Below are 21,162 nucleotides of genomic sequence, written 5' to 3'. Positions count from 1 at the left end.
CACGAGCAGGCACAGGTTCACCGCACCTGCACATGCTGACAGCTCCTGTTTTTTGCCAGCTGACCTGGTGATGTATGGTAATATGCATTTGGCTCAGTCATAGGGACGACGCCCCTCATCCCCGCCAACTAAAACCCTCCCCCCCCCCCCCGGCATTGTTACGGCCAATTACATACCACTCTGTAGCTATTAGTCCACTGGCAACTTCAGCTGCTTTAAATCGATAATTTCATTGTACTTCTCCTTCGCACTTGTGTTAGGTAGCATTAAAAAAAAAAAAAAAAAAAAACTTGGCTGTTGTCTTGATGCGAGTTTCATTGCGTCGCTTCATTTTATTGCGGCTGAAAATATACTGTACTGCTGCCCTTCTTGGCCAGGTCTCGCTTGGACAAGAGATTTTAATCGCAGTGAGACTAATATGGTTAAATAAAGGCTAAAATAATAATAATAATACTAATAATACTAATAATAATAATAATAATAATAATAATAATAATAATAATAATAATAATAATAATAATAATTATTATTATTATTATCAGAACTGGTCACCTGGCATCCCCTCCTATTGACTTCAAAATGAAAAATACATGTGAAATTCATTGTTAAAAATATGGTGTAGATTTGGAGGGGGGGGGTGGCGGGGGGGTTAAATGAAGCAGTTATAACTTTGGGGTTGAATAACAACCTTTGTAATTAACTTCAACTACTTTATTTTTACGGTTCAAACAGATCATCACAATTAATTTATTTATTTATTTTTTTTTTTTTTTAAACTAAATTTACCAAAATATAATTGGAAAACCTTAAAAATGCTTGAAGAAACGACCGTGGGTCTGAGATCTGAGCCTTTTTGCAACTGCTGTAATCCATGAAAAAGACCCGACTTCCACTTTCACGTCTCCCTCTAATGGATGGAAACACTGGCGGCGCGGTCCAACCTCCCTAAATGCAGTGGTTTTCCTGGCACTTATAATTTCACATACACAGAATGTATTTCATTGGTACCAGATATTAAATCGGTTTTTAGACCTGCCGGAGCAACAGCCAGCAGTGAAATACCACACGCATTACAATTGATTCTTAACTTTTTCTGGTTGAAATGTCAATACCTTTTTTTACAAAAATAAAACCGCAGGGGAAGTGTTATTCGGACGTTCTGACCACGCCGTGGCTCGGTTCCAAACGGAAAAAATGACACCTTCTGTTGTACAAGTCTGCAGGACAGAAGTGAGCAATGTTTCCTTCATAGCTTGGGCTGCAGTGAGCACTGCAAGATTAAGAAAAAAAAAACCCATTAAGACTATCCCCAAAAGTGACTGATGAAAGATGGCGTTTTCACGGGCAGGTAAAACAGGTGTGCACAACGCAGGTGGAAACGAGTCAGCCCTTTAATGTTGACGTGGTGTACGTAACTAATCATTCACCAAATGTGATGTACGCAAATTGTTGGGCAACAACGGCAAACATTGTTCACTGACATGAAATTCCTCTCTGAGGTTTTTTGAGTGAGAGATTTAAAAGACAAAATGATGGTTTGCTGACCCGTTATTGAGATGATATATAATTAGAACCAATTGCACAGTATTATTTAATTGGTCAAAGCGGTTAAATTAAGTAAGGCAAAAATGAACTGATTCGTTTTTTTTCGCACATTAACTGCAAATATAAAAGTCTAAATGAACTGTAAAAAACTCAAATAACAGTTAAAATTACCACACTGTACATATCATTTACGTGTATATTTTTATAACATAACATAACAACAAGTACTCAGCCCACTAATGCTCACCATTTTCCTGACTACATTGAGGTGCTCTACCTACAGACTAGATAGTATCTGACACTGTATCAAGCCTGGTCTTGAAAATCTTAAGTTTCTGCCTCTGCTACGTGATGTGACCTGGCAGGCTATTCCACACATCGACTACTCTCTACGTGGAAAAATTCGGAAAACTAATGTCTTTAAGAAATGTACCTTTTGCTACTGACATTAGAAAGTAATTTATTTTAGCGAAGGTCCTCTAAACAGCATATCCGCAGGGCATCATGCTGCTTCATTACAATATCATTACAATGGGGGGCGATATAGCTCAGGAGGTAAGAGCGGTTGTCGGGCAGTCGGAGGGTTGCCGGCTCGAACCCCGCCCTGGATGTGTCGAAGTGTCCCTGAGCAAGACACCTAACCCCTAACCCCTAACTGCTCTGGTGAATGAGAGGCATCGATTGTAAAGCGCTTTGGATAAATGCGCTATATAAATGCAGTCCATTTATCTGTTTAATTATGACCAGCGATGGAAAATCCAGGTTCAGAAAGTAAAAATCCGCCCCAGTATTTTGTTTCAACCACCTGGGTCGTCTCGCTGATTTGCACATTTTTATTCAGCCTGGAGGCAGGACTAATTAGGGAAACCGGCAGGCTGGTGGAAAGCACATGGGTGGAAGAAACACACGGCAGGACCTTCTACCTTCTGACCCCTGGACTTTCCACCGCTGATTACAGCTCAAAATCAAACCTGAGGCGCCGGCGTTCCAAACTGTGCTCCCTGTGACATTCTGCTGAAGGCTATAGGTTTTAGGGTTAAAATTATCAGCGGCACATCTCCGTCAATGGCTATTTCATGGGAATTTAATTCCAAACACTTTCCCTGAATTTAATAGTGTCGCCTTAAAATCCTTTAAAGCTAAATGATCGAATAAACTTCAATAAGCTTCATTTGATGTAAGGTATGTAATTATGACACTATAATTACAACTGCCTGTCCATAGTGTGTACTGTAGTTGTATTGCTGTCTTATATCTTGTTTTTTTTTGTTTGCTTTGACCGAACGCTAAAATGTCGTTTTTTTTTTTTTTTTTTTCGTTTCATGAGTAATCTCTCCGGCCCGCAGTTACCCTCGGAATGATTGCTTTAAACATTAGCGTGACGCAACAGTTTATCACATTTGAGATGATCAAAAGCGCAGGCCTCATTTTAACTTGCTTACCGCGGACGATAAATCAGAAGCCGTTCGTATCTTTGCGAAGGTCGTGCATGTTAATTATTTTCCCTTCCACGGTTATGATAAACATCCTTTCTTCTCTCCGAGGTCCAGTTTAGCCGTCTGACTGCAAATTGCTCTGTTGATCATTCTGATAAACAGATTTTTTTTGCAAGTTATTATTTTTGGCTTGACCACATTTTTTTTTTTCTCCCATTCTCTGGTATCAGCCCAGCCAGCTGTGTGGGGCGGTTTCAGTATTGAGAAAGCACCACTTGCACAATTTTCTTACTTAAAGTTGAAGAGACTCTGAATCCTAACCGTGCCAGTGCTTACTGTGCTTGACGGCACTGGCGTATTGGGTGGGGGGCGAGGGATGGAGGTGGGGGGGGTGGGGGGTTGGGGGGTAGGTGGTGGTGGTTTAGGATGATTCCAAGGGCCCTGACTGACAGGGGGCCTTGGAAAAATATTAGATCATAAGATTTAGATTTTCTGGGGGGGCCTGGAATGGTGGGGCCCAATGTGAGATCTTTTCATGGGGCCCGAAGTTCATGGCCTGTACCCTGGTCGACAGCAATCTCAGGCAGTGCATAATTTAGCATAGTATCACTCGGGCAAGTGGTAGGGTTTCAAACAGTGCGACAGCTGACTTCCTTATTGTACGACGGTGATGCTTCTGGCTGCTAAAATTGTCTGTGATCTACCTATGGAAACAGTACCAGCCGTGGAGTCCTCTAATGGAGTCACTACTCAGCTCAGTAAAAGCATCACAGGACAAAAGGAGAATGGCGGATGCATATTCTTGCTTTCCACACCAGAGTCTGCATTAAAGTGTACTGCTCCTGAACTGATGGAGGGCATTGCCAAGGAAGTCTTCAGTTTGAAATGGGTCTTCAGTTACATCCTTGGCAGTCCTGGCACTGGTGTGATTGACAAAGAAAATGGCGGAATATTAAAGTTAGCGAGGGTCAAAGGATGTGTCAGTGCAAATCTCCGTTGATTTAATTGTGGTGGATGGATCACAGGGCTCCTCCTCTTACCCATGGTATGCGACTGAATTCTTAAAATGTCTGCCTGGCTGGATCAGAGACAATAGCGGCGCGCTGTTCTTCTCAGATAAAGCCGTGCGGAAACCCGAAATGGTAAATCGATATTAGCAATTAGAGATTCAGAAAACACATCCTCTTGATCTCAAAGGCTGAGTCCGACAGTGAAAAAGAGGAGGACCTCAGTGAACAAAAAAAATAAATACTGGTCAAGTCAGCAGGAAATAATCAGATTTGCAGTAAATAACATTATCTGTGTGGACATTTGCAACTGTGCTGTGAGGCTGTTCTGGGGATTCTGGCCCGGAGTGCAGACTGATTGAGATTGTTTTCTTAATGTCTTAATGCTTTGTTTTCCGGGTGCATTCGGCGCATTGGCAAATAGAGAAATAACAGTTAGAAACAACAGGAGGCAGAACACAAAGAAATAAGGGGGTTGCTATAGCAATTATATATTTGATGATACCTCCCTGCAAATAAAAATTAGCTCAGTAGAGACCTAGTAGAAATCATAATGTCTCATTTAGAATTAAAAAGAAAAAATTCTACTTATAACCGCAGGCAGCAAAAAACTTGTCCAGAGTTCTATCCCAATAACAATAACTGAAACATAGCATTTCACGTTTATCAAAATTACCCAGTTATTGTAAGAACAGCTGCTCCACCCACTTTATGGATCACACAGACTGATTCTCCCATCACTGTTTGTTTATCCATGGCAATCTTACGATGTTTTCTAAAAATATCTGCCCAATGTGTTTTGTTTTTTTTGTGTTCATTTTCTGCAACAGATGGATAACTGCCAATTCGCTTGAAGAACCTCCCAAACCCCCCCCCACCCCCCCCCCTTACTGGAGTTGTTTTGATAGTGTTAAAATGGACCTGCTTTGATTAACCCCGGAAACAAGAAAAAATTCAAGATCGGGAAAGCTGGGAAATTACAGCCTGCATCGAGCGTTCGAGTATTACTGCCTCGACGAAAACCACGAACCTGGGGTCGGAGAAATCCCCGCTAACTACAGGAGACTATCCAATTAGGCGCAGTGATTAACTCAGATCCGCTCCCTTCATTATTAATTCACAGGCTGGGCCAAAGGGCTGAAATGCCTATTAAGGCGCTTCTGTGGAAATTGGTTTTTTAAATTTTTTTTTTTTTTTTTTGGATAGCGTTTTAGACTTTATGGGTATTTTTTTTTTTTTTTCCTGCTATGATTAAATTTGGGAAAATAACTTAACTCACACAGTTCGATTATATATTTATATCCGTCGTAGACTGCGATGATGTATTCCCTGAACTGCTTTCTACTCGGTCAAGCAGAACGCAATCGTGCGAGCACGGGCAAGTTACTCAATGCGCTCCTGGTGTCCCCCTACCTCCGTGGTGCTTGATGAGAACAGCGATTTAAAGGCTTGCGTTTCAATAAGAGCAATTCCCTGTTATGATTACATTAAGGGCAAACATCCATTTCTGAAACGAGGAGAAACGGGGGCGAGAAAGGGGAAATCGCATTCGTTCGCCGAGGCAACGGCCCGGGTTCCGCCGGAATTCGTCTTCAGCAAACGACTGGGACGACCCGAAATAGCGCTCGTCTGCTCATAGAAGGCTGCGTCTGACACGATGCTAATGGAGGCAAAATGTCAGAATGGACAAAATTTAAAAAAAAAAAAACAACAAAAGAGAAGGTGTAAAGCACATGTTCATAACTGTGGCTCGATTGCCGTTCGTTCACGACCCTCGTGTTATAGAGGTTGGTGCTGACGCCCATCACCAGTCTTGTTGCTTCATTTGATCCTGTGGGCGTAAATGTCCCCACAGGGCACTTGTGTCCCCGCAGGTTCACTTGTCTCCATAAAGTAGCCTCTGTTCACTTCAGTGCTTCAGGGCTACACTGTCCCCGTTCTCCTAATAACAGGGGTCTGATATTCTCAGTGGCACAGACACACACACACACACACACAATGCAAGGAGGGGGCAGGAAGGGACGCAGTCAATCTCATACACCGGGTGATCAGGGAGGGAGGGAGAGAGAGAAGGAAAGAGACGGACAGAGAGAGAGAGAGAGAGAGAGACAGTGTGTGTGTGAGTGAGTGAGAGAGAGAGAGAGAGAGAGAGAGAGAGAGAGACTGTGTGTGACAGAGAGAGAGAGAGAGGCCGGGTATCCTGACACTGGAGCACACGTGTGGCAGTTACAGCCCAAGCAGTGGGCTCATTTGGATCTACAGCATCGTTTCGGAAGTGACTGTGAAATTCATGTGAGGCAATTCCTGTGGAGCACCTGGAGGGGAGTGCAGATGATTCATTAATCCCTCACGCACACACACACATACACACACACACACACACACACACACACACACACACACACACACACGCACACACACACACACCCACACACACACACACACACGCACACACACGCACACACCGCACACACACGGCACGCACACACACGCACACACACACACACACGCACACACGCACACACACACACACACGCACACACCCCACACACCCACACACACACACAGGCATTCATTGAAACACCCTGAGGATTGGGGTCGGGGGGGGGGGGAGGGGGGATGAGAAGAGGAGCGAGGAGGGGAGGAAGAGCGCGAGCTGCGTCTGTCTCTCGTCCGGCACGTCGCGTCGCGTGCCTGCGCTCCCTCGTTCCCTAGTTCCCTGGCGGAGGAGAGGAGCGAAGGATGCGTCTTGGAGGATGAGTTCCGGCGGGGAGCAGCACGACGCGCGCTGCCGGAAGGCGCTGGCCCTGATCGTTGACCTTTGCCTGGACCAGAGCCCCCCCCTGGACGTGGGCACCTGCCAGGAGTTCCTCCTGCTGCTGACCAACAGGAGCTCCGGCCTCAGAGACTCAGGTGAGGGGGTTCAGGTGACTTCGCGAGGGGGGGGGGGGGGGAAGAAAAAGATTTTGGGGAAAAAAATTAGATGAAAGTTGCCTTTCTCAGCGCTGTTAGGACAACGCGCCGCCAAGCTGCCGCAGAGGAGCTGCGTAAAATCAGCAAACAGGTTTTTATTTTTATTTTTTAAAAATATTTCATCTGACAGCATGTGGGCTGCTGTGTGGTAGTTTCTCCTGTAGGCAGGTGTGGGGTTTCATTGCAGAGGAGCGAAGAGGATCGTGTCCTGGGTGATCATTTCTTTTATAGGGGAAGCTTTATGGGACCTGTTTGCAGCACCCTGAGCTCTGCCGTCAAACACAGCAGCTACAGACGGCAACAGCGATAGGAAAAGCAATGGTCCCACTTTTTTTTAGGCATTGCAGTAAAAAGTGTAACTAAGTGAAAGCTGAGTGTGGTGCAGTAATAAAATCAGTAAAATGGTCTTACAAGTGGAGTAGCGTGAAAAAAACTGGGCAATAACACACGCTGTGTTGCTGGCTGTCTTTCCCAGTAAAGGTATGAGTTCCCCTCAGGGAGGTACACTTCTGGCTTCAGGACTCTTCCATACATTCAGAGCCAGTAAACTTTATTGCTTAATATATGGGAGCCTTTGGTTGGATGCATAAATTCTTTTTAACGCTTCGGAGAATGTTTTATTTATTTATTTATTTATTTATATATTTATTTTGGAATGTTCTTCCATAATTCAAAGTCAGTGTTCTAGTCAGTGTTCAAGAACTCCATTGTTTTCAGTTACCAGTAGTGATTGTTACATCAGCATTAGAATGTTCAGTCGAGAACATTCTGATGACACATTTGTGACCTTACACCTTCGTAGTCATTGAAAGGGGCCATTGACTTAGGGTTGGCTTATCAAATTAAATTTTCAAATACATTTGCACTCTTTCCTGAAAACAGAAAAAAAATAAAAATTTAGATCAATTGCACATGTTAAACAATAACTAAAAACATAAATTACTAGTTGCTGATTATCAGAATACAGCTCCATGTTCCCTTTAATGAATTGTGATTGAACATTTTCTTTCTTTGTGAAACTCCTGGCAGCTTCTAGTTGATCAATAAATTGATTAAATTAATCAATATTTACAGTGTGATTGAAAATGCTGGAATGAAAAGAAAGACTTTTTTGTGTACATGTACATGTTCATGACATGACCAGATTGTTCAGAATCATACTACTCCCTTTGAAGAGTAGGTTTTTTGGAACTTTTTTTTTGGAATGTTTAAAAAAATTCTAAGCCAGTGCTCTAAAAATTGCTTTAAATCACCACCAGTGATTAGAACATCAGCATTAGAATGTTCCGTTTAGAACATCCTCCTCACATATCTGTGACCTTGGTGTCACGATCACAAATATGTGATTAGCATGTTCACGACTAAACGTTGCTAATGAGCTTCATACTTTTACACCAGGGCTGTACGAAATTGCACATATTATCCCAGTTTTCATTTTACAGAAATACGTCTCATAATCAGTTTTTCCTCTTGCTGTATTTAGGCCTTCACGCAGAGAAATTTGCAAGAGACAATTTTCTGTGCAATTAATGAGAGCTTACTTAAATGAATTCAGTCAATGGGCCTTATATAATTTCTTACCACTTTAATTAAAACAGCCTCTCAGACTTGATTCCTTCTATTAAATCTGTAACCCGTGACTCCAGTCGCTGAATGTCAGTTAAAAAAAAATCTCTATTTCAGTTTCAAATAACGGATTTTCAAAAAGTTGACTCATGACCTGACCTTACTGGAAACTGTGCTTTAAGTTACCCTGCTATAAAATGTGACCCTATTGACATTCTAGTGTCACTACGTTCAAAATCAACCACATGTCATTCAGTGGTACATTGCTGGTTAAATGACAGAGAAAATATGGCACTTTTAATATAGGAAGTGTTTCGACCATACTGTAGTTAAAAAAAAAAAAAACTTTCACCTGCTGTTTGCAGTGGAAGCTGCCGGAGCAGTATTTCTCAGGCACTTGCTAGCTTGCGCTGTGTTGCGGGCACGTGTTGTGCTGACCGCTGAGATTATGGCTCCGTTCATCATGGCTGAGATTTGTAACACACCCCAGCAGCAAATGAAGACGTTGTTTGGGTGCAGGGGGTGTCCGGTCTTCTCCGAAACGGGCTGGTGTGGGTGTGGGTGTGGGTTTTTTTGTTTTAGCCCAGTGCTGAGACACGCGATGCGATTCTACGTATCAAGGATTTGATTGAAGACCAGTATTAGTTAATTAGTTGACTCAGGTGTGGTAGTGCTGGGTTAAAACAAAAACCTGCACCCACACCGGCCCTTTTTTGGATAAGACTGGACACCCCTGGTTTTGTGTGTGTGTGTGTGTGTGCGTGCGTGCGTGCGTGCGTGCGTGCTGTGAGTCTGCAGTAGTTGAACAATCAGATGAAAGAATTTTCAGGTCCTGCCATTCCACATACTTTCCTCTACCCCAGGACATGTGCTCACAACGATTAAAGAAATTTAATACAAAACCCATTACATTACATAACAGGCATTATCAGACACTCTTAACCAGAGCGACTTGCACAACTTTGTTTTTTTTTTTTTAGATAGCATTTACATTTCATCTATTTATACTGCTGGATATATACTGAAGCAAGGCTACAATGGCAGTGTCCTACCCAGCGATTGAACCTGCGACCTTTAGTTTACAAGACCAGCTCCTTACCCATTATACTACATAGCCACCAGTGCATTAGAATCATCTAGTAAATTGTACATACTGTAGATATCCATACTGTAATAATGGGGCAATGTTTAGGAAGGAGGTGTATTTTAAAGTCCATGACATACTGCATATCGATACCAGCTTGTTCAGTTATGCATTCCTTTGTACAGACCCTGTAAATTCTAGTTACCACCAGAACTACTGCTCCGGCTGTCTAAACAGATAAACAAACAGGGCATATTTTATTTTAGTAATAAAAACTTATATGAATTATTATTACTAATATTCAGTATTGCTTATTCAACAAAGGCTCCGAATAGTTATATACGCTTGCATGCAATGTACATATAGTGTATTTCAGAACAAATATGGCTACGCCTATTAGCCGTTTGTACTGTACACCATACCGGAGTTAACAATCAATAGTTTCTCATAGGTAAATATGTCATAACATCAAAAGCATCTTTATATTCCTGTGATCTGATCTGTGAAATGTAAAAAAAAAAAAAAAAAGGAAATTTAAAAAACAGGAAGACAAGGAAGGTCTTTGGGCATGACAGGATGGAGTTGTCCGAGAGTCCGTGTCGTAGGCGGGTGATGGCGATTGTCCCCGGGCGTTTTGTGAGTCAAAGATGGATCTCTGGCCCTGGGGAATCCGTGGCACGCGTGAGCTGAGATGCCGGATTTCCCGTCACTCTGCGCCATCGTCACGAGGGAAATCAAACGGACCTCGGTCTGCCACGGGGGGCACACCGAAGAGACAAAGACACGAAATGTCAATGTCTGTCATCAGCACGCTGACATGAATCACTGCTGCCAAGCAGAGGCTAAACAGACCGTTTTTTTTTTTTTTTTTTTTAAATGGTCAGGAGAATTTTGATGAAAACAGGAAGGATAAATTTTTTGGATTCTGCCACTGGGGAAGAGAGAGGGATGGGAATACCTGGTAGATACAGTAGATCATCTAAAACCCCGCAACATGGATGTCACAATTAAAGGAAAAAAAACACACACACACACACACACACACAGCATGACTAAGAGAGCATGATCAGTAAATCCTGTTCATTTGAGTGTAGACTGGCTGAATGGCCTGCTGTCACCATTGTGTGCTCTTATATTCTCATATTCTGCATCAAAAACTTGACCTCACCTCTTATAGGTAGGTCTCTTTTAGCAGGCAGCCTCAGGTGACTTAAATGCTAGCATCCCCACAGGAAAATGGTGCAGTTCTACGTGACTGCTTTCACACTGTGCGCACAAGGAGAGTGAAGCTGCTAGAATTATGTTTTCAATGAATTCTGTCGCAGCTGACTTGCGGTCTTGTGTCCACTGTGTAATTGTGCGTTTAGGTTCAATAAAAGGAATTAAGTTAGCTAATTTACGTGATCACATCAAGTACTGAGGGCTTTCAATACATAAAGTACGCTAACACGTGTACGCTAACACACCAAACCCGCACAGGGCCATAGCAATAAGTTATGTAAGTTTATTTGCATTTTTTCCTGACCTGAAGGTATACCAGAGGCCTCTCAGAGTTCAAGACATCCGCAAGAGCTGATTCAAAGTCAGACCCTATGGTTTAACATGATTTTAATTCTCCCAACACCTCTAGTTGAAATATATCAGGCTAGACATCTTGTGCAGAGCGGACATCACCATTGCCTGGAACCGGGTCATTAATTAAGGTGCTGTTAGTCAGCCTGTTGTTCCCATTAGTGTGGATGGATAACAGGTTGCACAGTCATAGTATATCAAGCCAGCCCTAAACAATCTGCTCTGGACAATTCCAGTCGACGCCATCGTCTTGTTTGCAACTTCTTTCTAACCGTTTTGGGCTGTGCGATTTGGAGAGAGGGCATCCTGTGCAGAAACAAGGCAATATAATGTAGGCAAAGTTATCATAGAAAAATAAATAGATAAATAAATAAATACATTTTAGTGCTGTGGAGGTTCAGACTGGTGAAATCAAAAGTTTTTTCATTCAGGCAGCATGGAAGGTAAACATGCCATTCTAAAACAGCACAAGCAAGCCCTCGCTGCTCGTACTTTCTCAGTAACATAAAAACAGGGGAAAAGGATCCGTCCTCCCATACAAACCGATGGCTACCAAACTCCAAATTACCAAACTAATGTCATGTGAAAATAACCCTGATTAAAGACAAAACAAGTTGGCATCCTCTTCTCTTAAGACGCAAACATTTCCTTTAGTGCTTTTCACACATTTTTAGCATGTACGTAAAATATTTTCTGCCAATGAAATAGTACACAGAACTTTTTCAAAAAAAAATTGATTAAGCTTCCGCATTAGCATTGCACCTTTCAAGCAAAAAACATTATTTTTAATTGCTGCAGTTCATATTTCGTACAATAACAGAAAAGCAGAGTAGCTGGGAGGGGCACGTGGTCACATCGGGTATCAGATTGAGAAAGGTCAATAGATGGTGGGGGAACAGGGGGGGTGTTAGTTCCTCCAGCGCTCAAATGACAAGTCAAATCTAATGAGCTATGTGCTCCCGTGGGTGGACCTCACCGATAGATCATTCAAGCATTTCAAGCACTGGCCAATTAATGCAGCCCCGTTTGTATGGGGGCGGGGGAAAAAATGTTTTTAATGAAAAGAACACCTAGGGGTTTGGTCTAAAGAGGTGCACCATAAAGTCTATGCGGTAACTCGATTTGCTTGCTCTCTGATGATACCGGAGTGGAGGGGGGTCCGCTAGCATTTAAAAGTGTTCCGCTATTTTAAAAAGTGCTCCGCTACCAATCAACAGGGAGAGTCGACCAGCAGGTTCAGGTCTCCATTTTCAACATTTAAAAAAAAGAAAAAAAAGAAGTGAAAACCGCATCTGCTGCAGCACAGATAACCAGATTAGTTTGGGGTACGATCTAACGCGCCACAAACCTGTAAAGAGATGCTCGCTGAGGAGACACAGCGCTAGTGCTGCAGCATCTCTCCCTATGAATTAATGAAAACGGTGTGTTGTGGTTCAGCAAGGCCTGGAAAATAGCACGGAAGCAGTGTTTTATACGTACGTTCACCCGGAACGGAGGAGCACTCCGTCTCCCCAACTGCAGATTACCGTCCCCCCTAGTGCCCGTCAATAATTTAGCAGGCTTTTCGCAGGGGCGCGGAATGGCTTGCTGGGTTCACCAGCTGTTCGGATTTTGGGAGGTTAATATTTTTCTTACGGATTTGGTGATTACCAGACGGGGGGGGGGGGGGGGCCCAGAGGAGGCCCCCGGGACCAGGGTGGAGCCAGGTGGGACGAGAAAAAAAAAAAAATCTAAAGGTCCCCTTTTTTGCTTGTTGGGTAAGTTCACATGGAATAGGAATTGCTTAACTAGGTGCCTGGATCAACTCCAAACAATTGTTTAACGTTTGTGGAAACGGTGGGCGATTGTAGCCTGCAGTACGATTTTTTAGAAGGTGCTGAGTGAACGGTGGTATATTATTGTGAAAATATTATTTGAGCATAAACCTACGGTAAGCACTTGCTGGGATCTTGCAGAGGACCCAAGAATGCAATCATTTCTTTGGGTTGACGTACAGAACAAGCCCTCACAGAATTGTTGCAGGCAGGAAGTGCTGCATGTTCCACTTTGAAATTCAGCTTCGTTTTACCAATGGAAATAACCTGCTGTGCCACAGACTGGGATCAAACGGTAGCTAAATTTCATCATCTCTATTCCTCGACAACTCTTTCCTTCAGCTGCGTTACCACGGTGAAACTGGCTCCCTTTATTAACACTGGGGGCCCTGATCAATTTTCAGGCGCCTAGGCTTACACAGTGAAACGTTCAATGTTAAATCAACTCTTTCAGTCTACTGTGGCCAGAACGGGTTTATATATAAACTCTGTTAGGAGTTGAATTAACGCTGAACATTTTATTGTATGTGCTTGAAAACAGGTGGCAACCCAACCTGTACTGTAAGAATCCACTGCTTATACATATTTTTCTACAGCATTGCTTTATGCACTAGCAACTCCACTGGTTATTATCTGTTTAGTCAATATGGGTGATGGCCTGCTGATTCTGCTTACTATATTGTTACCCTACAGGGTTGGAGTCCTGATCTATGTGGTCACTTCTGGCACCACGATCTTTACTTCACTCTAGTGTGTTTCTTTTGCACCTCTGCACCTTGAACTAATGCACTTGTTGTACGTCGCTCTGGATAAGAGCGTCTGCTAAATGCCTGTAATGTAATGTAATGTAATATTGTCCAAAATGGAAATTTCATGAGAGGGAAATTGGCTGTTGGAGTATGTTTTATTGGTAATAGGTTATTCCCCATTGTGACTTATAGGACGAGACCCCTAACTCACGAGGACACAAATTACATGAAACTCATTTGTTTGTCCGGTGGCTGATCAATGGGTTTGCCTTTAAGTGGGGATATCCACACTTAAATGATTGTATAAATACATTAGGTGGTGGCTTGCATCAATATCAGAGTTGGCTCAGTGCTCTCGGCAGCTGTGTAAGAGATTAATGAAAAGAGTCCAGTACCTCACAACACCTTTTCAGTAAACTGGGTGAAAATGGTATCATGCAAGAATGATTAAGCAAGTAAATTGCAAACCTCACTTGGGTACATCGTTTGGTAGGTATATTTGAGCAACTCTCTTATATAGAGTGTGTGTGTGTGTGTGTGTGTGTGCAATGGAACACAAAAATCTGGCCGGTCGTGCAGTGACAAAACAACAAATGACATCAAAAGGCAACCACCCATGGACCAAACAGTGCATCGTGACTGTCTTTGACAGCAGGCTATGCTCAGCCTGGGGGAGGGGGGGGGGGGGCAGGGCTTCATAAATATCTGTTTAACATATTTCACGTCAGTATGGGCGCTTCATATTGATCATGTCAGAAATATCACGGAAATAAATACAGAGACCGAGCGTTCAGTTTATAGGCCCCTGTGCTCTTTTCAGCAGCGAAGCCCCTGGATGCCAGTCACGCCGCAGCCACAAAGCACGACTATAACCCCCCCCCCCGCCACATCCGCCCGCCCCCCCGGGCTCCTCTGTTCCGGTGCATGCTGGGTAAGCAGTATCCCAGAATGCCATTCATAATGCCCCGGTCGCCACTAAAGTCTTTATCGTTCCAATTTCCTGGAATCCATTGTGCGGCGCTTGCTTGGTTTTTTTTGTGAAGCACCGCTGCCGAAAGCCGCAGGCCTGAGGATGTGTCAAGGGTGGGGGGGGGGGGGGGGTGGGGGTGGGGGGAGCTGGGGGGTTGGGGAAATAACAGAAGGGCAATTCAGAAAATGTCCAGGGCGCGTTTTTAAATTGAATAAGAGTCCGCGCTGGGGAGGGGAAGGGAGGGGAGGGGAGGGGAGGGGAGGGGAGGGGGGGTGACGGGGGGGGATTGAGAGGAGACGAAGCCGGTGAAGGTAAGGCGCCTCAAAATCACCCCCTGCCTGACAAATCTAATTTTGGCCACAGACTGCGCGACAAGTGCCACCCTGACATTTCATCCCTGATTATGTTAGGCTTCCCTCTCGCGCCTGAGTGACACGCAGCTAAGAGTACCCAAACAGACAGGCAGCGATGGAGAGCCTCTCCCACTGCCGTTTATATTTACTCTGCGTTTATTTCGTTATATCGAAAAAATAATGAAAATGTGACGATATTTGTTTTTTTTTGGTTACCGCTGTATTTGCATACAGTACAGCGCAACCGCAAAAGGTGTTCTGATAATCTTTTAAGATTTAAATGTAAATGTAAAAATAAAAAAATCCACCAGGGTGAACCCGTGATCCAATAAATTTACTATAGGAATATTTACACATGATACTGTCCACATGATTCTTCACAAATCATTTCATTTTATATTATACTGTGATTAAGTCCTATATTTTTCTGCTATTGGATCCATAATTTACTGCATTGCTACTTTTAGCATTTAGCAGTCTTTTCCAGAGGGACTTATGCAGCTTAAAGATGATTTCCAAAAATTCCCAAAATGGAGGAAACACAACCATAGTATCCCTCTCTCCAGAATTTCAGTGGACTGTTCATGACAAAGCTGCCTGCTCATGCCCTAGCTCAGGGCTGTCCTGCCCTGCTCCTGGAGATATACCTCCCTGTAGGTCCTCATTCCAGCCATAATTTGGCACAGCAGATTGGCACACTAATTAGCTGCTCAGCAAGATCTATAGCTGGTTGAAAGAGATGTGCTTTGTTGTGGCTGGAATGAAAAGCTACAGGACAGTAGATCTCCTGGAACGGGCTCTGCTACAGTCAACGGATTTGTTTATTGTCGGTTTTGTCTCGCAGCCTTGCGCTTTCAGTTCAGTGGTCCCCTAATTGATTAAATCTTTCACTCGAGACTTCGGTGCCATCATTATAGCCGCTGTTGAATTTGAACCATCAGCAAGGTCAGCAGTTTTCGTCAATGAAGGCCCTGCCAAGCATGCCCGACCTACCACCCCTCTTTCAAAATCTGGGTGGCCAAAACAATGGGCAGGTGGGCCTAGCCACCATTTTATATACAACCTGATCATTCTGGAATGTTAATTGCTTAATTAAATCAGGAACCACACCTGTTGTCAGTATGTTCCCCAAGCGTTTCCTTGATTTTGCCAGTTATCAGTTTATTATTTTATGTAGAATCCTTTTTAAATAGATGCTTACTAAAGACTAATTAGCTTTTATTGTGTATCTTGCACGAGGGTACAACAGCAGCATTACACATGATGGGAATTGAGCATACTACCTTGGGTTTGCAAAGCCCACTGCCCTAGCCATCCTGCTGCACTGCCACCCTTCATTAGCTAGCCATGGACAGCTAACGATTTAGGCAGTGGACTACCGGGCTGTTCCGAGCACATTCTCCATCCTGTTGCGTTTGCAGTTTGAGATGACTGCGCTGAAACCAAACTTGTGATTGGCTGAAAGATTAGGAATGCCATCTCCCTCCTATACTGGGGCATATACTTTTCACATCGCGGGACCAATGGGAAATGATGTCACTCACCATACCTACTGTGCCTCCAATTGAAAAACTACCTCGTTCATGAATAATTAATGCATCCCCTGGGACCTTTGTGTCATTTTGAAAAAAAAGTTCCTTGGCAGCTCTGCATGTTTAAAATATCAATTTGTCATTGGGTATGTCACCACTTCAAGGTGACCCTCGGTGATGCATGTAATTAAACCCAAGATAAGAGCTGCATGCGTTTGACAGCCCATGATCATGTGACACACACGCATGTACACCATATGTTTGAAATGAAAGTAACATTTCACTTTGCCGCCTGCAATATCATTCAAGTTGTCCGTACAGTAGGAGGTTAAAATCTGTGTAACACACTGTAATGCTTTATATGGCAGTTAAACGTGTTGCTCAATGTCGCTATGTTTGAACGGTGACACGCTGTACAATGTATTAAATTCAGCGTATGATGTAATGACAATTCCTCTAGAGTGTTTTATAATACACCTATTTCACTATAACACATCTATTTCTTCTATTGTCACGGAGTGTCTGTCCTTCATTAAAACGTATGACACTAGCGGTTTCTGTTTTTTTGGACCACGATCTCCAGGGTAGCTTTACACCGCACGTACGAAAACAATGCCCCCTATTTTAAAAGAAAGCTACTTTTCACCAAAAAAAAAAAAAAGAATTAATAACAGAAATAATAGGGGGAAACTGTTCTTTTTGCTCTCTTCCGCAGTATAATGGGCTTTCGAATTGGATTCGGTTTGAAGGGCTCTTTCCGAGTCGCGGGGCGGTGTTTTGGATTAATGCTCTCGAACCCGCGGTGGCCGAGGGGACGGCAGGAAACATAATTAAAAAATTGCGGTGTAAAAAAAATGTAATATTGTACTGCGAGCGCAATTCTCCATCAAGGGGCCGGCGGGGAGGGTCAGCCCGGTCAGACCCGCCGACGCGCCGTGCATTTTAAACGGGCCGGGGGTTCAGCCCCGGGGCGGAGGGTTTTTAACGGCTGTTACCAGATGCAGCGATTTTTTTTTTTTACCTTCCCATGCTGCTGCAGGGCTGCCCATCTCAGAATACCGTGTGACCGTTTCCTCCCAGCATGCATCTGCGATTTCTATCTTTTTTTTTTTTTGATGCTGCTGCTGTTGCCGTTCCTGCTGCAGTTGCTGTTGCTTTTGTTGTTTCTGTTGCTGTTGCTGTTATTGTTGCTGCTGCTGCTGCTGTTGCTGCTGCTGTTGCCGTTCCTGCTGCAGTTGCTGTTGCAGTTGCTGTTGCTTTTGTTGTTTCTGTTGCTGTTGCTGTTATTGTTGCTGTTGCTTTTGCTGTTATTGTTGCTGCTGCTGTTGTTGGCGCTGTTGCTGTTGTTATTGCTGTTGTTGCTGTTGTTGTTGTGGTTGCTGCTGCGGTTGCTGTTGTTGTTTTTGTAGTTATTGGTGTTGTTGTTGTTGTGGCTGTTGTTGTCAATGTGTCTGTTGCTGTTGTTGCTGATCGTGTTGTTGTTTCTCATTTTGACAGTGTCAATGGTGTGCGAAACACATGCGAGCATCTGTGGTTTACTGAAATAAATGCCGGCTTGAAATCAAACCATTCCTTTCTTGGTGCAATGTTCTGCTTTTGACCGAGGAAACATGCCTGATTTGCATCGATTTTTCCCCACCACATAATTTAATTACTGCTATTATCTTAAATGTGAGGCAGTAAACCTGTGTTTTAAAATTAGGTTTTCTCTAAGATAATGTGATTCAGTCGTTAATGAATTAATCTGCTTTCCCCCTAATTCATAGTTCTTTAAAAAAAAAAAAAAAAACATACATACAGCTTCAATTTACTTCTTGGAACTATGGAATTAGCATATCTAAGAGGTTCAAGCAATCCGGTGCGATACTCTTTCAGTAGTTTAATTTGCGGCTTTCGAAATATCGCAGCGCTTTGTTTTGTGGATCGGCTTTGCGCTTGCATTTACATTTACACCGCTTCGAAGGAGATATTGTTTGCATGATGTATTTTTATGCAACATTCACTTTGATTGTAGAGGTGAATTATTTAAGCAAAGCAGTCACACTGCGGTGTATTACTGCCATTGCTAGGCTCTGTGTTGACTTAAGTATAATGTATGCGCGTCTCACTGAAATGACTTATATTTTTTAAATGGGGGGTGAAGGGCGGGGGGGGGGGGTGGGCGGTGGCCCTGCATTGTCAGCATGCCCTTATTTCAGTCATCGTTGATCAGGATCAAACCTCCTGCATGATTCATATGGGAAAACGTTACCTGGGTTGGCTTGACGCACACTGCATCCCTGGCCTCTGCTTACGCTTTGTACAAGGCTGCCGAAAATTCAAAGTCTGGGCTGGGGGGGGGGGTGTTCCTGCATAAGAACCCTGTTAAAATGCCACGAGAAATGCTGCCACGGCCGTAGCCTCACGCATAATCTGAGGAGTTTGGGCGGACAAAAATGGCGGTGTCAGATTTAAGCAGTGTGGAGACTCGAGCCAGGCCCATCTGCGTGGGTTATGTGTTGGGAGGCTGGTGAACAGCTGATCACTGTGTGCGCTGATCCTCAAGTGAAATGTTCCTATGAACCACAATAAGGAATATGCGCGGGATTACGACAATGTACGCAAAAACAGTACTCAGACTGTTCGCAAAAAATGAACAACTGTCATCCAGAGCCGTCTGTAGGCCCTGTGTGTTTTCTGTTTTTTTCAATTTTTATTTGCTAACATGCATTTTGGCATCACATCGCATCAGCTATATCCCTGAGATAAAGAGAGAAATTATTCCGAGAACGATAGCTGAATAATAACACAGTCCAAAAAAAAAAAACGTAGCTGAATGAAATCTCCTGTAAACCCTCCGTCCTTGGTTGTCTCTCCCAATGCAAATACAGTGGGTCCCGGGGAAATGCTGCTGACGGATTGAGGAGATTTGCAGCAGCTCTTGCGAAATCTCCTTGAAACGGGGCCTTTAAAATGTGACGTGGAGTCGGATCTCGATTTTTGATTTCTTCCGCTGATCTGGCCCGAGGGGGAACCCGATGGTGTCTGAACCTGGATTATAGTCTGGTCAAAGCTCTTCCCAGCGCGGGCCAGAGGACGTAAAGAGGTAGCCCTCGGTTTATACCAGGAAGTGACAATCCGGAGTTGATGTAGAATTGATTATAACGATTAATGGTTGGGGGGGGGGGGGGGCGAGGGGTGGGGGGGGGCATGGTTAGGTGTGCCCTGGTGAACCACACGACAGCCTGGCTTCACATGCGCCCTGAGCCCCTCCTCCCCAGATTGATTGATTGATTGATTGATTTTATTTGGTCTCAAAAACAAACATTAACAATGCATCGCACGAAAACACAAAAACAAAATTTAAATCATATCAACTTAAGAACATAGCAACCAGAGAGATCAGGATGACCCGTAAAGTCGGAAATATATCGACTTATTTCCAATGGGGTCCCATAACCACAGAGCTACGAACTTAAATTGCGCACACAATTACTCATACCTACTCAAATAAAACAATACAAATATAGCAGATAAAAACTGAGTCCAGTCATGTTCCATATCTCTGGGTGCGCTGAGTGTTGAACTGATGGCAAACACCCCATTCGTTATTTGGTCCCAGGGCACATTGCCTTCGCTACTACTGTACTGGGATCATCGACGCCCATTCGTTTAGATACGCTTGTGAAGTGGACAACAATAGACTGCGCCATTGGAGAATCGTTATTTCTTGCTCACCCCATCTGGTGTTTTCTGCACCATCAAAATTCCCAGGTTGTATACTGGATAAAGGATATGAGAGAGCTTAGGAGCATTTCATCGAAGTAAAGGAATGGGATTATATAGCCTATCAGCCTCAGAGCCTCATTGCAGACAGTTGGTTGGGGTTAGTGTCTTGCTCAGGACACTGAATGCATCGGTTTGAATGCACTCCTCAGACAATCGGTTATCTGAGCTATAGTAAAAGAACGCCACGCTGAGTGTTTATCAATGTGATTGCAGTGACACAGCCCATTACAGAGGCTGCCTGTCCGTTTCCATGACTGCTGTTGAAAATTCAGGCTCCCCCCCACCAGTCCATATTGATTCCTTCGCAATTATTTCTTCACCACCGCGTTACTTGTACCAATCCTGTCTCTTCAGTACCCTGGGCTTCCGAAGAAGAAGAAGAAGACAAAACCATTTACAATCTACAGTCGAGCTCAGCAGTGCCTTGAAATTCAGTTAGCCTTGAGCTAGCCTCGTCTGGCAAAGACAATCAGATTTAAATGAACGCACGCATGAATGTGTATTGATATCCATTAAACAAAACCCTCACTGTAAGAATTCTACCGGGGAACGCCAGATAGCAGACTCCTGTCTTTCTATCATTAACACTATACCTGGGTTCTTCCTAAGAAGGAAAACTGTGCTGGAGAAAGATTCAAGGTGTCACTGAACCTTACACATCCCTTGTATGATCGTCTTTCTTTATAAAAAGCGAACGTTAAGGATATGAATTTATTCTGTCTTCATGAAGCATTCATGCATTTACACTGAGCATTCTCAATGCTTTGTAAGTTTTAGATATCAGGTCATAATG

Source organism: Anguilla rostrata, chromosome 13 (assembly GCF_018555375.3).
Source record: "Anguilla rostrata isolate EN2019 chromosome 13, ASM1855537v3, whole genome shotgun sequence".
NCBI classification, from domain to species: domain Eukaryota; kingdom Metazoa; phylum Chordata; class Actinopteri; order Anguilliformes; family Anguillidae; genus Anguilla; species Anguilla rostrata.
The sequence above is the reverse complement of the archived record's forward strand: the minus strand, read 5'-3'. Positions refer to the sequence as shown.